This window comes from Dendrobates tinctorius, unplaced genomic scaffold, assembly GCF_039654945.1.
Source record: "Dendrobates tinctorius isolate UK_male_01 unplaced genomic scaffold, ASM3965494v1 ptg000069l, whole genome shotgun sequence".
Classification (NCBI taxonomy): Eukaryota; Metazoa; Chordata; class Amphibia; order Anura; family Dendrobatidae; genus Dendrobates; species Dendrobates tinctorius.
The window spans coordinates 3,946,726-3,961,475 of NW_027361737.1; the positions used below are offsets into that span (position 1 = coordinate 3,946,726).

The following is a 14,750-nucleotide window of genomic DNA, read 5'->3' on the forward strand; positions in this document are numbered from 1 at the left end:
TTTTATGGGTTGTGTGAGATAACAGGAATCTACACACATGATAGGGTTCCTTGAAGGTGTTGCAATGTTGACACATACCTGTCATTTCACCCAAAACCCAGTAAAATCTTGAGTTTGCTTTTCTCATACTTCCCCCAATAAATGTCAAACTGTTTCTGATGTACAGTCTAATAGCTCCAGGAATTGTCCTGATTCTTATGCTTTACAAATTGCTATCCATTTTTATGAGTAAGTGGTTTATATTCAAAAGTATTCTGCCAGTGCTATAAGTACTGAAACATGCGTTCCCTTACTTTCCAGAATCATATGCTCCTTTCATTGTCCAATGTTTGGCCTTCCCCAAGCAGAACGCCTACCGTTCAGTTGAAGCAGGAAAGCAGGAGGAGATAGACAAAAACCTGCACCCACTTCTGTAATCAGTCTCTGAACTTAGAGATGGATTACATATGACAGAAATGTGATAAAAAATACCTAGTGGCCACTACTTTGGTATAATTTTTTGGTGTTGAAAATGTCATTTTTTGTAAATATCAAGGGTATTTTGCAATTTTGTTAGTCATTGTGTTAGCCCTTAGATGAGCCAAAGTTTAAAACAAATAGCCATTAAAGTGACAGGGGATATAATTTTAATTTTCTCTACTATGCTATCAAGGAAAGATTACTAAAATAGGGGGTCTTCATGAGCAACTCACAAAAATGCTTGTTTTTTATGGTCTTTTCAGTTGAGATCTTTAGTGTCTTAAATTTAATGTTAGGAAAAACAGTCTTTGCAAAGCTGTGGTAATCAGAGGTAAATGTTGGTATGGTCTTTGGTAGTCACATGTGCCTCTACCATAACCGAAAACAAATCAGAAGGAAAGGTGCTCCATAGCTTATCAAAAAAGGTGCTCCATAGCATATCAAAAAGTCACAGACAGTAATTTTTTTACCCTTCGGAAACCCATAATAATTTATTATGAGTATAAGCATTCCATGTCTACAGCCAATAATTCTGACATGAAGACATCAGTTAATACAGTCAGAATAAACTTTATATGTTTCTTAAGCTTCAAAAAAATTGCACATGGCTCAGATTTTTTTTTTTACGGACAGGGCTAAAATGGGCCGTATTTTTACAAACTGTCCTGGAATTTCTGGACTGTTGGCAACCCTTACAGCAAGGTGGGCTAATGATCATTGGCCACAGCACAAGAGGGCATCACATTGGGAAGACCCTAAGATGTCAGAAGAGTTATACAAATGGTGCAAAGAGAAGTAAATAGACCAACAACTGCAGGTTGTATTCACAATTTCTGTTTGTACTACATCTCATCAGGTGTTCATTTGCCAAGATTGCCTGATACTCAGAAGTGTGTGTGGCCTCCACATGCCTGTATGACCTCCCTACAATGCCTGGACATGCTCCAGATGACGTGGCAGATGTTCTCCAGAGGGATCTCCTCCCAGACCTGGATTAAAGCATCAGTCAACTCCTTAACAGACTGTGGTGCAACGGGGCATTGGTTAATGGAATGAGACATGATGTCCCAGATGTGCTCGATTGGATTCAGGTCTGGGGAATGGACAGGCCAGTCCATAGCATTAATGCCTTTGTAGGGAAAGTGACCTGACGGACGGACTTGTTATTAGGAAGAAAGGACGCATTGCACACTTTTGACGGCTGTCAGTTATGACAGAAGGGAGACAGCTAGAAAAGTGTAGATGGAATGCAGTACCTTGGGTTGACCACAAGATGGCAGGGGAGAGTGTAAGTTCATGACTTGACAGCAGCTTAGGGCTTTAGAAACCGTTGGTCATGGGGGCGGAGTTACAGGGAAGCGGGAAAGTTATAAATTTGACAGGAGGGTTTCAGAAAGTTCCAGTCCCCGGGAGGAGCTCAAGAGGAGAGGAGCCTGTGGCAAAGTGGGTGTTGTGAGGAAAGCTCAACCGGGGGACTGAGGAGAGAGAAAGTCAGAGGGGTGGTTCTGACATAAAGTACCGCAGTACAGACGAGGCCTCGGAGGAAAACATACTAAAATGACGACGACCTCTGTAAAACTGCTGTTGGTGTACAGGCCTAAGGCGGCCACAGTGACCGTGTTGGCGGGTACGTCACTGAGTTATAAAGAAGGACGGTGTGTGTATCAACGTCTCAAGTGAAAAGTACGGTGTGTGTACCGGGGCCTGGAAACAGAGAGCCGGGGAAAAATTGCGGTGTATTGCTGGGGCCGTTAGACAGACGGTTAGAAATAAACTTGGACCTGTTGCACCCGAAACCTGCCTTCATTTTGTGTCTGTGACGTCTTTGCGCGGTAAGAGAGGGACCAAACCCCCTGTCCGGCCCTCGACCCTACACCTTCATCATGGAGGAACTGCTGACACACTTCAGCCACATGAGGCCCAGCATTGTCAAGCATCAGAAGGAATCAGGGTCCACTATACCTGCATATGATCTCACAATGGGTCTGAGGATCTCATCCTGGTACCTAATTACAATCAGGATACCTCTGACAAGCACATGGAGGGCTGTGTGTCCCTCCATAAAAGATCCACCCCACACCATTACTGACCCATTGCCAAACCAGTCATGCTGGAGGATGTTGCAGGCAGCAGAACATTCTCCATGGCATCTCCAGACTGTCACATCTGTCACATGTGATCAGTGTGAACCTGCTCTCATTCGTGAAGAGCACAGGGTGCCAATGTCGAATCTGCAAATCTTGGTGTTCTCTGCAAATGACAATCGGACTGCACTGTGTTGGGCTATAAGCACAACACCCATTTGTGGATTTTGGGCTCTCATACCACCCTCATGGAGTCTGTTTCCGACAGTTTGAGCAGACATATGGATGTTAGTGGCCTACTGGAGGGCATTTTGCAGGGCTCTGGCACTGCTCCTTCTGTTCCTCCTTGCACAAAGGAGGAGGTAGCGGTCCTGCTGCATGGTTGTTGCCTTTCTATGGTCCCCTCCATGCCTCCTGATGTACAAGCCTGTCTCCTGGTATTTGCCCATGCTTTGGACACTGTGCTGACAGACAAGGAAATGGCATTATAAACAAGAAGCCTACACTACTTATTACGAAAACTGGAAAAATTAAATGTGACCAGTGGAATATGAAAAAAAGCTTCTGTGTTATTGTGATACATGCTAGATTTATTTGCAGACAATGATAAATTTTTATTGGCAATTGGAGACTTCTCTGTGGTTAATGTTTGTTGTTTGTGTAATAATATCCGGAGTACTTGTCAGAATATAAAACCACATGAAAAATACATTCAAAACAACTTCTGTCAAGATAGCCATCTACCACATCTAATGACTCAGAAAAACATAGTTCCAATCTTTCTTGTCCTGACTTTATAAACGATGTTTGTTTGGATTAATATTTGGTCAATCCAAACTGCAAAAAAGACAGAATGTTCCAAATTGCGAGCAAATGAAATCATACAATGATCATCCAAAGCAAGTGAGCAGAACATGACTTTACACTGAGGCTATCATAGCATAATTAAAGCACAATCATTGTTTAAATTTTTATTTCATGAATCAAAAGTACACATGAATAAAAGGCAACTTTGTAATATCAGAGAAATCTGCTTCTATCATTGGTGGAATTGATCATTATTTTTCAAAATTCTCAATTCTGAAGTAAAATCTGCAGTCAGTGAAGACAAGCTTTTCCATTAAAGGGAATCTGTCACACCATTTTTCAAGTATCAGCTACCGGCATCACCATCATCATTTTGTAATGCTGTAGATAAGCCCCTGATGTAACCTGAAAGATAAGAATAACGAGTTATATTATACGCACCCAGGGGTGATCTGGGTCCAGTTTTGGTCCGATGGGTGTCACGGTCTGGCCGGCGCCTCCCATCTTCTAATGGTGACGTCATCTTCTTTGCTGCCTGTTGTGGCTCCTGCGCAGGCGCTCTGCTCTGCCCTGTTGAGGGCAGAGCAGAGTCCTGCAGTACGCAGGTGCCGTGAGAGGTCCGGCGCCAGCACACTGCAGTTTTCTGATCTGTCCTCAACAGGGCAGAGCAGTGCGCCTGCGCAGGAGCCACAACAGGCAGCAAAGAAGAGGATGTCACCGTTAGAAGACGGGAGGCGCCGGACCGCAACACCGATCGGACCAAGAACGGACCGCCCCCGGTGAGTATAATATAACTCACTTTTCTTATCTTTCAGGTTACATCGGGGGCTTATCTACAGCATTACAGAATGCTGTAGATTAGCCTCTAATGGCGGTGCCGGCAGCTGATACTCGAAAAAAGGGGTAACAGATTCCCTTTAATGAGATAGGAGATGACAGATGCTACTGAAGAGATTCTATGGAGATTGGAGGAGGAGTAGCTAGATAAAGAGCTACTCCCCATTCCCCCATCCCTCCTCTACACAGAATCTGGTAAAAACCACCTGCCATCTCCCATCTCTGTAATGTAAATATCTGTCTTCACTGTATACAGATAATAACCATGAATTGAAAATGAGTATCAGTCATGGTGGAAAAATAAACAGATTTCTCTGATAAGATATATTACAAAGTTGTTTATTTTCATATGTACTATTGGTTTATTAAATAAAAATTAAAATGACAATTATTTTTAACCCCTTTACGACATTAGCCATAATAATATGACCATGTCGAGCCCCCCCTTTTTGCGCCGGAGTCCACACCTTTCCGGGCACATGACAGCTGGTCTATACAGCTGACATATACCCGCAAAAGTTGTCAGTCTCTGACAGCGACATTTAACTCATGCTTACTGGAAGTGCATCACTAATCCCGTCACACGATCGAGGGTCAATGATGGGTCGACATGACAACCAGAGATCTACAGCAGACCTCTATGGTTGTCATTGCCAGATTGCTCTGAGCACCGAACCGTGGTCGGCGCTCATAGCAAGTGAGCATTTTTGCTACACACAGGCGATCTGATCATTGCCTGTATACAGCAGAGGCGATCAGAGTACTGCAGCTTCTTGTCTCCCATGGAAACTATTGAAGCATGCAAAAAGTAAAAAAAAAAATGTTTTTAAAAATGTAAAAAATAAAAACTATATTAAAGTTCAAATGATCACCCCATTCGAAATAAATAAAAAAAATCAAACAGACACATATTTGATATCGCTGCATTCAGAATCGCCTGATGTGATGGTCACGTGTGACTGGACACACTGCCTCCAGCAGGGCGAATTTATATGACACACGCGACCCTGGATACACCGCCTCCAGTAGGGCAAATTTAAATAATAAAACGTGCAGCCGGATACACCACCTCCAGCAGGCGAATTTCAGAATTACACGTGAAATTGGATACACCGCCTCCAGCAGGGCTAATTTAAATAGTAAGGGGAAACACCAGGGAAACCGATGCAATGGAGGGCCCTGCGATAGGGAACGGGGACGTGGAGACCTCCTGCACTCCCCTAAACCAGTCTCTACACTCCTAACAGTCCCTATACAGGCTCCGCACCTGTCCCCGAGCTGGAACCTAAGAACCCTAGCTCGCCCTGCACCTTTCCCTTACTAGTGAAATGGACGGTGCAGAAACTAATCCCACCACTGCACTGAAACACACATAAGGGAAGTCACAAACGGGGATAACACCACTTAGCTTTGCTCTGTTGCTATTGCTCCAAGCAACAGAGTCCACCACCAGAATTCAGCTTCCACCTGAAGCTACTACACCAGAGCTCTGCCTGAGCTGCAAGGAACTCCTCTCAGTTGTTCCTCCCTCCACCAGACTTGGTTGGAAATGAGTAATATCACCAATAGTGAGTGAGAGCACATGACACACCTTTATAGTTAAGCCAGAGGAATCACACCTGTTTGTGATTCCCATGTAATAGCGCTAACCACCAAACTAGAACAAAAGACACCACTGTGCAATGACCCTAATGGCCACCAGGGGTAAAACCAAACTTAAGCACACAGCTTAAGGAAATAAAAGGTTACATGTGCTTTTATCTGTCATCATCCAACCAGGATCATGACACCTGATCTATCAATATAAAAAAGAATTAACCCGATCGCTAAACAGCGCAGTGAGAAAAAAAAATTCAAAACGCCAAATGCAATAACGTGCAATCAAAAGCTCGTCTCTACACCAAAACGGTATCAATTAAAACGTCAGCAAAAAATAAGTCATCACCAAGCCACAGATCACAAAAAATGGAGACGCTACATGTCTCGGAATATGGTGCAATTTTTTTTAACAAATTTTCGATTTTTTTTTCACCATTTAAATAAAAGGAACCTATACAGATTTGGTGAATGTGAACTCATAATAACCTGGAGAATTATAACAGCACGTCAGTTTTAGCATTTAGTGAACATGGTAAAAAAAATGGCTAAAAAACAGAAATTCAAAAACTGAAATACCCCTAGTCGTTAAGGGCTTAAAGAATGAGACATTCACTGCAGACTCTACAAATCACAAAGACAACTATAAATGCCACACATGGTTATTATCATTAGATGACCCAATGAACATTTACAATACATACCTGAATTTCCTGAATTTGGGGAATATAATAGACAAAAATTGCCCATTTTTCTAATGTTAATACAGTTAGGTCCATATATATTTGGACAGAGACAACATTTTTCTAATTTTGGTTCTAGTCATTACCACAATGAATTTTAAACAAAACAATACAGATGCAGTTGAAGTTCAGGCTTTCAGCTTTCTTTTGAGGGTATCCACATTAAAATTGGATGAAGGGTTTAGGAGTTTCAGCTCCTTAACATGTGCCACCCTGTTTTTAAAGGGACCAAAAGTAATTCTGGGTCGCCCTCCCAGGGCCTTGGGGTACTCGGTACCGGGCCGGTGTCAGCGGGATGTGTCACAGCAGCAGTGACCCGGTCCGTGGCCCTGGGTGCCCAAGTAATGGGGGAGTAGAAATGGTGGATTATAGTTAATGGAATAGTTTGTGATGCCACCTGTGGTGCTCGGCAAGGGAGTTGTTAAGCCGACGCTGCATACAGATCCGCTGGGACTGATGGTATGGTGCAGCTAAGATGTAAAAGCTCCCCACAGGTGAAGCTATAGTCCCAGGGCAGTGTAGATGTTGTCGGCACGGGGATGTAGGAAGCAGACAAGACACTGCGGGGTGCAATTTCTGTACCTTTACTTGGTAACTGCAGTCCAGGGTCCTGATTACAGATGGTATTTTAGCAGGCTAGCCTGGAAGCAATTCAGGATTCTCTCTCAGCAGATGGGTTGTGAAGTCTCCTTACTAGCGCTTATTCGAATGAAGTACTCCCAGTACTGAGTTACACTGGAGTTCCTCCGGACAGATGTTCTCAAGAACCTCACTTGCACGGCAGACAGCTGTAGCCTATCTCGGGGACTCCTCTCTCCTGAGTCCTGGCTCACTATCCAAGCTGCTGTTGTGCCCTCAAGTCTTAGATGGGAGTAGGGCATTTACAGCCTCCTACTCCTCTGGTGTCTGTTGCAGGACCGTTAGTATCCGTACAACCGTGGAGACCAGGCTCCAGTTCATGCGCTCTCTCCAGAGATGAGCTCTTCCTCTCAGTTCTATCTCAGCGCTCCTTCCACACATCTGCACACTTCACCCTCCGCAGACTAACTAACTCACTACCCCTTCCTCTTGGCCCTCAGAGAGCACTCCTCCCCTTAATCCCGGTTCAGAGTTCCCCCTGCTGGCCTGGAGTGAAACTGTGTTGCATGCATAGATTGACTGCGAGAGAGACCCATCATTGCCTCCAAGCCTGGCATTACCCTCCCCTGGAGGATGGCAAAGCCACTGTGGCGACCATACCCCTGGGGGCGCCACACTTGGACGATTGACTCCAAGGCTATTTCAAGGACAGGTGTGGGCAATCCCTTTGTTATGTCATTCTCAATTAAGCAGATAAAAGGCCTGGAGTTGATTTGAGGTGTGGTGCTTGCAAGGATTTGCTGTGAAGGAAACTTGCGGTCATAGGAACTCTCCATGCAGATGAAACAAGCAATCCTTAAGCTGCAAAAACAGAAAAAACCCATCCGAGAAATTGCTACAACAATAGGAGTGGCAAAATCTACAGTTTGGTACATCCTGAGAAAGTAAGAAAGCACTGGTGAACTCATCAATGCAGAAAGACCTGGGCACCCACGGAAGACAACAGTGGTGGATGATCGCAGACTAGTCTCCATGGTGAAGAGAAACCCCTTCACAACAGCCAATGGTATCAATATCCAACTCTACCATAAAGAGAAGACTGCATGAAAGTAAATACAGAGGGTTCACTGCACGGTGCAAGCCACTCATAAGCATCAAGAATAGAAAGGCTAGACTGGACTTTGCTAAAAAACATCTAAAAAAGCCAGCACAGTTCTGGAAGAACATTCTTTGGACAGATGAAACCAAGATCAACCTCTACCAGAATGATGGAAAGAGAAAAGCATGGCGGAGGTGTGGTACAGCTCATGATCAAAAGCATACCACATCATCTGTAAAACACGGCGGAGGCATTGTGATGGCTTGGGCATTCATGGCTGCCAGTGGCACTGGGTCACTAGTGTTTATTGATGATGTGACACAGGACAGCAGAATGAATTCTGAGGTATTCAGAGCCATACTGTGTGCTCAGATTCAGCCAAATGCAGCCCAACTGATTGGTCATCGCTTCATACTACAGATGGACAATGACCCAAAGCATAAAGCCAAAGCAACCCAGGAGTTTATTACAGCAATGAAGTGGAATATTCTTGAATGGCCAAGTCAGTCACCTGATCTCATCCCAATTGAGCATGCATTTCACTTGTTAAAGACTAAACTTCAGACAGAAAGGCCCACAAACAAACAGCAACTGAAAACCACCACAGTGAAGGCCTGGCAGAGCATCAAAAAGGAGGAAGCACAGCGTCTGGTGATGTCCATGAGTTCAAGACTTCAGGCAGTCATTGCCAACAAAGGGTTTTCAACCAAGTACTAGAAATGAACATTTTATTTACAATTATTTAATCTGTCCAATTACTTTTGGTCCCTTTAAAAACAGGGTGGCACATGTTAAGGAGCTGAAACTCCTAAACCCTTCATCCAATTTTAATATGGATACCCTCAAATGAAAGCTGAAAGTCTGAACTTCAACTGCATCTGAATTGTTTTGTTTAAAATTCATTGTGGTAATGTCTAGAAGCAAAATTAGAAAAATGTTGTCTCTGTCCAAATATATATGGACCTAACTGAATGTTGACTTCCAATTCAATCAATTATTATACGCTGGGGAAAATAAGTATTTGATATACTGCCGATTTTGCAAGTTTTTTTTGCAGGCATAAATCAACTGTGAGAGAAAGAATCTTAAAAAATCAAGGAAACCACATTGTATTATTTTTACATAATCAAGTTGCATTATTCTACATGAAAAAAAGTATTTGATACAATAGAAAAACAGAACTTGATATTTGGTACAGAGACCTATGTTTCCAATTACAGAGGTCAAACATTTCCTGTAGTTCTTGACCAAGTTTGCACTACAGCAGGGATTTTGGCCCACTCCTGTCTACAGATTTTCTCCAGATCTTATAGGTTTCGAGGCTGTCATGGAGCAACATTGAGTTTCAGCTCCCTCCAAAAATTTTCCATTGGATTCAAATCTGGAGTCTGGCTAGGCCACTTCAGGACCTTGAAATCATAGAATCATAGAATGTTAGAGTTGGAAGGGACCTCAAGGGTCATCATGTTCAACCCCCTGCTTAATATAGGATTCACTAAACCATATCAGACATGTCTGTCCAGCCTCTGTTTGAACACTTCTATTGAACATGAACTCACCACCTCTCGTGGTAGCCTGTTTCACTCAAAATGATTTCTATGGAGCCACGCCATAGTTACCCTGACTGTGTGTTTTGGGTCATAGTCAGGCTGGAAGATCCAGCTATGACCCATCTTTAATGCTCTTACTGAGGGAAGGAGGGTGTTGGCCAAAATCTCATAGTACATTACCCCATCCATCCTCCCTTGAATACAGTGCAGTCGTTCTATCCCCTTTTCAGAAAGGCACTTCCAAATGATGATGTTTCCCTCACCATTCTTCATGGTTGAGAGGTGTTTTTGGGATTGTACTCATCCTTTTTCTAGCTCCAAACAGCGAGTGGCGTTGTTACCAAAAAGTTCTATTTTGGTCTCTTCTCGTTACATCACCTTCTCCCATGTCTCCTCTGGATCATCCAAATGACGAACTTCAAATGGGCTTGGACATGTGCTAATGTGAGCAGTTGGACCTTGCATGCCCTGCAGTATTTTAATCCATGATGACGTAGTGTGTTTCTAACAGTAATGTTTGAGACTGTGGCCTCAGCTCTTTTCAGGTCATTGACCAGATCCTCCCATGTAGTTCTGGGCTCATTACTCACCTCTTTAAGATTCATCCTTAGCCCACAAAGCAAAATCTTACATGGAGAACCAGACTGAGAAAGATTGACAGTCATCTTGTATTTCTTCCATTATCTAATAATTGTGCCAACAGTTGTTGCCTTCTCACCAAGCTGCTGGCATATTGTCCTGTAGCCCATCCCCGCCTTGTGCAGGTCTACAATTTTGTCCCCAGTGTCCTTACACGGTTCTTTGGTCTTAGCCATGGTGGAGAGGTTGGAGTGCGATTAAGTGTGTGGACAGGTATCTTTTATATAGGTAATGAGTACAAACAGCTGCAATTAATACAAATAATAAGTGCAGAGTAGGAGGGCTTTTGAAATAAAAACTAACAGGCAGAATTCTTTCTGGTTGGTAGGTGATCAGCTACTTATTTCATGCAATAAATTGCAATTTAATTATTTAAAAACCATACAATGTGATTTTCAGTTTTTTGTTTTTAGAGTTTGTCTTACAGTTGAAGTGTATCTGGGGCTGTGCTGAATCACCGTCCATATGTTACTGCTTGTGCCAGTTTGTTGTCCCCTGTTATATTGGTCTCTTTTTGCTTTGCTTTCAGAATATACCAGAGTGCTGATATAGTGGGGGCGAAGTCGTGCGACTTCAGTGTTTTTTGTGCATCAGACGTGTTGGACTTTTGCAGGGTTTTTTGTGTGATTGCAAGCAGAGTCTTTTCCTTTCCTGTCCTGTCTAGTCAGTGTGGGCCCCATCGTTTGCTCAGTCTATTTTTCTGCCTGCATTTGTGCTTTCATCTTGTCTCACTGAAAATATATGTTTGGGGGCTATCTATTCCTTTGGGGTCTGCTCCGGGGCAGTTTAGAGTTCCCCTTTCTTGCTTTAGGCTTAGTTAGCTCTCCGGCTGTGCTGGGGCATCTAGGATCATTGTAGGTACGCTACACTGCTACTGCTAGTTGTGTGGACAGGATCAGGGGTCAGTAATCTGCTTAGTTACTAACCTCTCTGGTTTTCTGTGGCTTAGCCTGGGCCTGCTCTACTCCTCGGTGACCCATTCATAACAATTTCCCCTTTAACCATTTATCTCCCTGTGAGGAGTTTACTGCTCTGTTAGATTAAACTGTTAAATTTGTTAACCCTTGCTCTGCCTCCTGTCCGTCACTGCATTCCGCAACCTGCTTACGCTATGATAAAAATTACAGACCTCTCCATTCTTTGTAGGTGGAAAAACTTGCAAAATCGGCAGTGTAGCAAATACTTATTTTCCCCACTGTATACCACACGTATTGATAATTGGATCGATCTGTGGCAAATCCAATTTGAATTGAATTTCCTAAAAGTCTAAGGTCCCTGCAAAAAGCTCCCAGTGCCATTTCACACACTGTTGAAAAATCACAGGGCAGGCTAATGATGACAAGCACGGCCAGACAGGCTTCCCAATAATGTCATGCATCACATGGTCTAGAGCAGCCAATCAAGCAAGTATAAAAAATGGGGGAAGCAAAGCAGCTCCATTTTATGTTTTTACTGTGTTGAGATAAGTTAGAGCATGCAGCTCATTACTTATAGAGACAAAAACAGACACTAGTGATGAAGAACATTTCGTTACATCAATAGGAATGAGAGATTGAGCAGGTGGCAGTAGCAGTGCCCAGTGTAATGAGTAATGTATTCAAATTACACAAATTTCTCATCCTTCTTGCACTATAAAAGTTTGGAATTCCTCTCCCTTCTCATATCCCCCTCTCTTTACCTCTCACTCATTAGTGATTTTTTTCATACGCAAAAACTGTACGACAATCATCAGTGCTTTGATCAAACAGTCATCAGAGTTAGGTCAGGGCGACAGCTTTTATAATTAGAGTTTAGTCAGGGTTTCAACAGTTTTCTTGGATGAAAAAATGAGCGGATGAAGGTTTATAAAGCTTCTAATATCTAACAGTCCATAAAAATGGACAGCACAAGTATAGCATCTAAGTGTTCTGCAATTTTTTCATGGATCTACAGACTTGAAGTGGCGAGTTTGATCTGAGGCTCAGATCCCAATCAGACACGTCTCTGTGATTTTGAGCAGCTCACTCATTCCATAAAAATGCACAGACATGTAAACAGCCCAATAGGTTTTATCCAGGAAAAACACAGAATTCGTATGTAGAAAACTGATGTCTGAATGAGCACTAAATATCATGTTTCCTCCCCTGTTAAGTTCACACTGGGATGAAATGAATGACTAATCTGACATTGGTATTTGTGTTTAAAACACTCTCCTAAGTAGAATATTCTCTATTTTAATTGAACCCAATAATATAGAATGGAGCTTTGCATTCAGATTTGATGCTGCAATTTTCTATAAATAAAAATTTAGGAAACAGCAAGATAAAAGACATCTCTACCTACATAGGTGCCGACTATGCTACACGACTGGCATGTGCCTATAATAGAAATGAGCTGTTAACCCTCAAATGCTGCTTTCAATCTTTGGTCCAGGGGTGCAATATTCTATGGGACTTTTGCAGACCCGAACTCTCAGGGTGCTGATAGGCTGCACTTAGATCAAGGGGCCTGCTGAAGGTCCCAATGGCTGCCATTTCAGTACTCCTATGAAACACAATCAAAAGCTTGGCTTCTTAAGAAACTTTGATTTTATCTTTATAGTACAATGTGTTGCAATATATTGAATAAGCAATCCAACAATTGTAGGCTGAAGGACTTAAAATATGCTAAAAATGTTTTTAAAATTGTGCAAAAATTACTTTTAAGTGATTTTATCAGCTAACATGTGCCCCTAATAGATGCTGGTGGAATCTTGATCCACCCACAGCTGTTAACATTGTAAATGCCGCTGTCAATCTCTGACAGCAGCATTTAACATGATTTTGTCATAAGCGTGTCCTAAGCACCGAACATCAGCACCCATGTCTCATGACTGCGGGTCGCTGATGGGTTGGAATGACAACCTGGGGTCTGCAGGTCTTGTGGTTGTCATTGCCAGATAGTTTTTTTTTATTTTCATAGTTCAATGTTATAAACATCTGTGAAGCACCTGGGGTTCACGGTGCTCACCACACATCTAAATATACTTCTTGAGGGGTCTAGTTGTCACTTGTGGGGGTTTCAACTGTTGAGGCACATCAGGGGCTCTCCCTATGGGACATGGCATTCACTAATGATCCCAGCAAATTTTGCATTCTAAAAGTCAAATGACTCCCCTTCCCTTCCAAGCCCTGCCGTGCGCCCAAACAGTAGTTTTTAGGATCATATTCCTCGCCAATCATTACACTGATGCCTCTACCTTGTGCCAGTCCTTACACTGGCTACCCATCCACTCCAGAATCCAGTACAAACTTATTACCCTCACCCACAAAGCACTCCAAGGCTCAGCACCACCCTACATCTCCTCCCTCGTCTCAGTCTACCACCCTACCCATGCCCTCCATTCTGCTGATGACCTGAGGTTAGCATCCTCAATAATCAGAACCTCCCACTCCCGTCTCCAAGACTTTACATGTGCTGCACCAATTCTTTGGAATGAACTTCCCAGGTCAATATGAATAGTCCCCAATCCCTACAATTTTTAGTGTGCCCTGAAAATGCATTTATTCAGATTGGCCTACCGCCTCAACACATTAACCTAACTATCCCTGTGTGGCACAGTCAAAAGTTTTACCATAACCAGGTTCCCCGTATCATGTTCCCACATGCTTTATGCATCTATCAGCTCTCTGTGTCTGTATTGTTACACATTTAACATTATGGCTGATCCAAACAATCAGGGCAATTGTTACCACCCACCTTTCGTGTCTCCCTTTTTTCCTCATAGATTGTAAGCTTGCGAGCAGGGCCCTCATTCCTCTTAATATCTGTTATGATCTATGTGATTATTGTTATGCTGTAATGTCTATCGTCTGTACAAGTCCCCTCTGAAATGTAAAGTGCTGCGGAATATGTCGGCGCTATAGAAATAAAATTTATTATTATTTATTATTATTAGTTTTCTCCCACATATGGGGAATCAGTGTACTCAGCAGAAATTGCACAACAAATTGAATGGTGCAATTTGTGGTGTTACAATTATAACAATGCAAAATTTAGGGCTAAAAAATATTTTAGTGGGGAAAATGTGATTTTATTTCATGGCTCAACATTCTAAACTTCTGTGAAGCATCTGGAGGTTCAACATGCTCACCTCACAGCTAAATACATTCTGTGAGGGGTTTAGATTCCAAAATGGAGTGACTTGTTGGGGATTTCTACTGTTTAGGCACATCAGAGGCTCTCCAAATGGGACATGTCCTCTATTGATTCCAGCAAATTTGCGTTCTAAAAGTCAAATGATGCTCCTTCCCTTCCGAGCCCGGCCGTGTGCCCAAACAGTAGTTACCTCCCTCATATAGGGTATGAGCATACTCAGGAGAAATTGCACAAATAATTG

The 14,750-nt window shown here is 42.8% G+C and overlaps 1 protein-coding gene across 1 annotated transcript in view; it reads left to right on the forward strand.

Annotated features, from left to right (window-relative positions):
• AGTR1 (angiotensin II receptor type 1) overlaps positions 1 to 14,750 on the forward strand; it is a 174,191-nt gene that overhangs the window by 44,708 nt on the left and 114,733 nt on the right. The gene's annotated exons all lie outside the window — the stretch shown is intronic.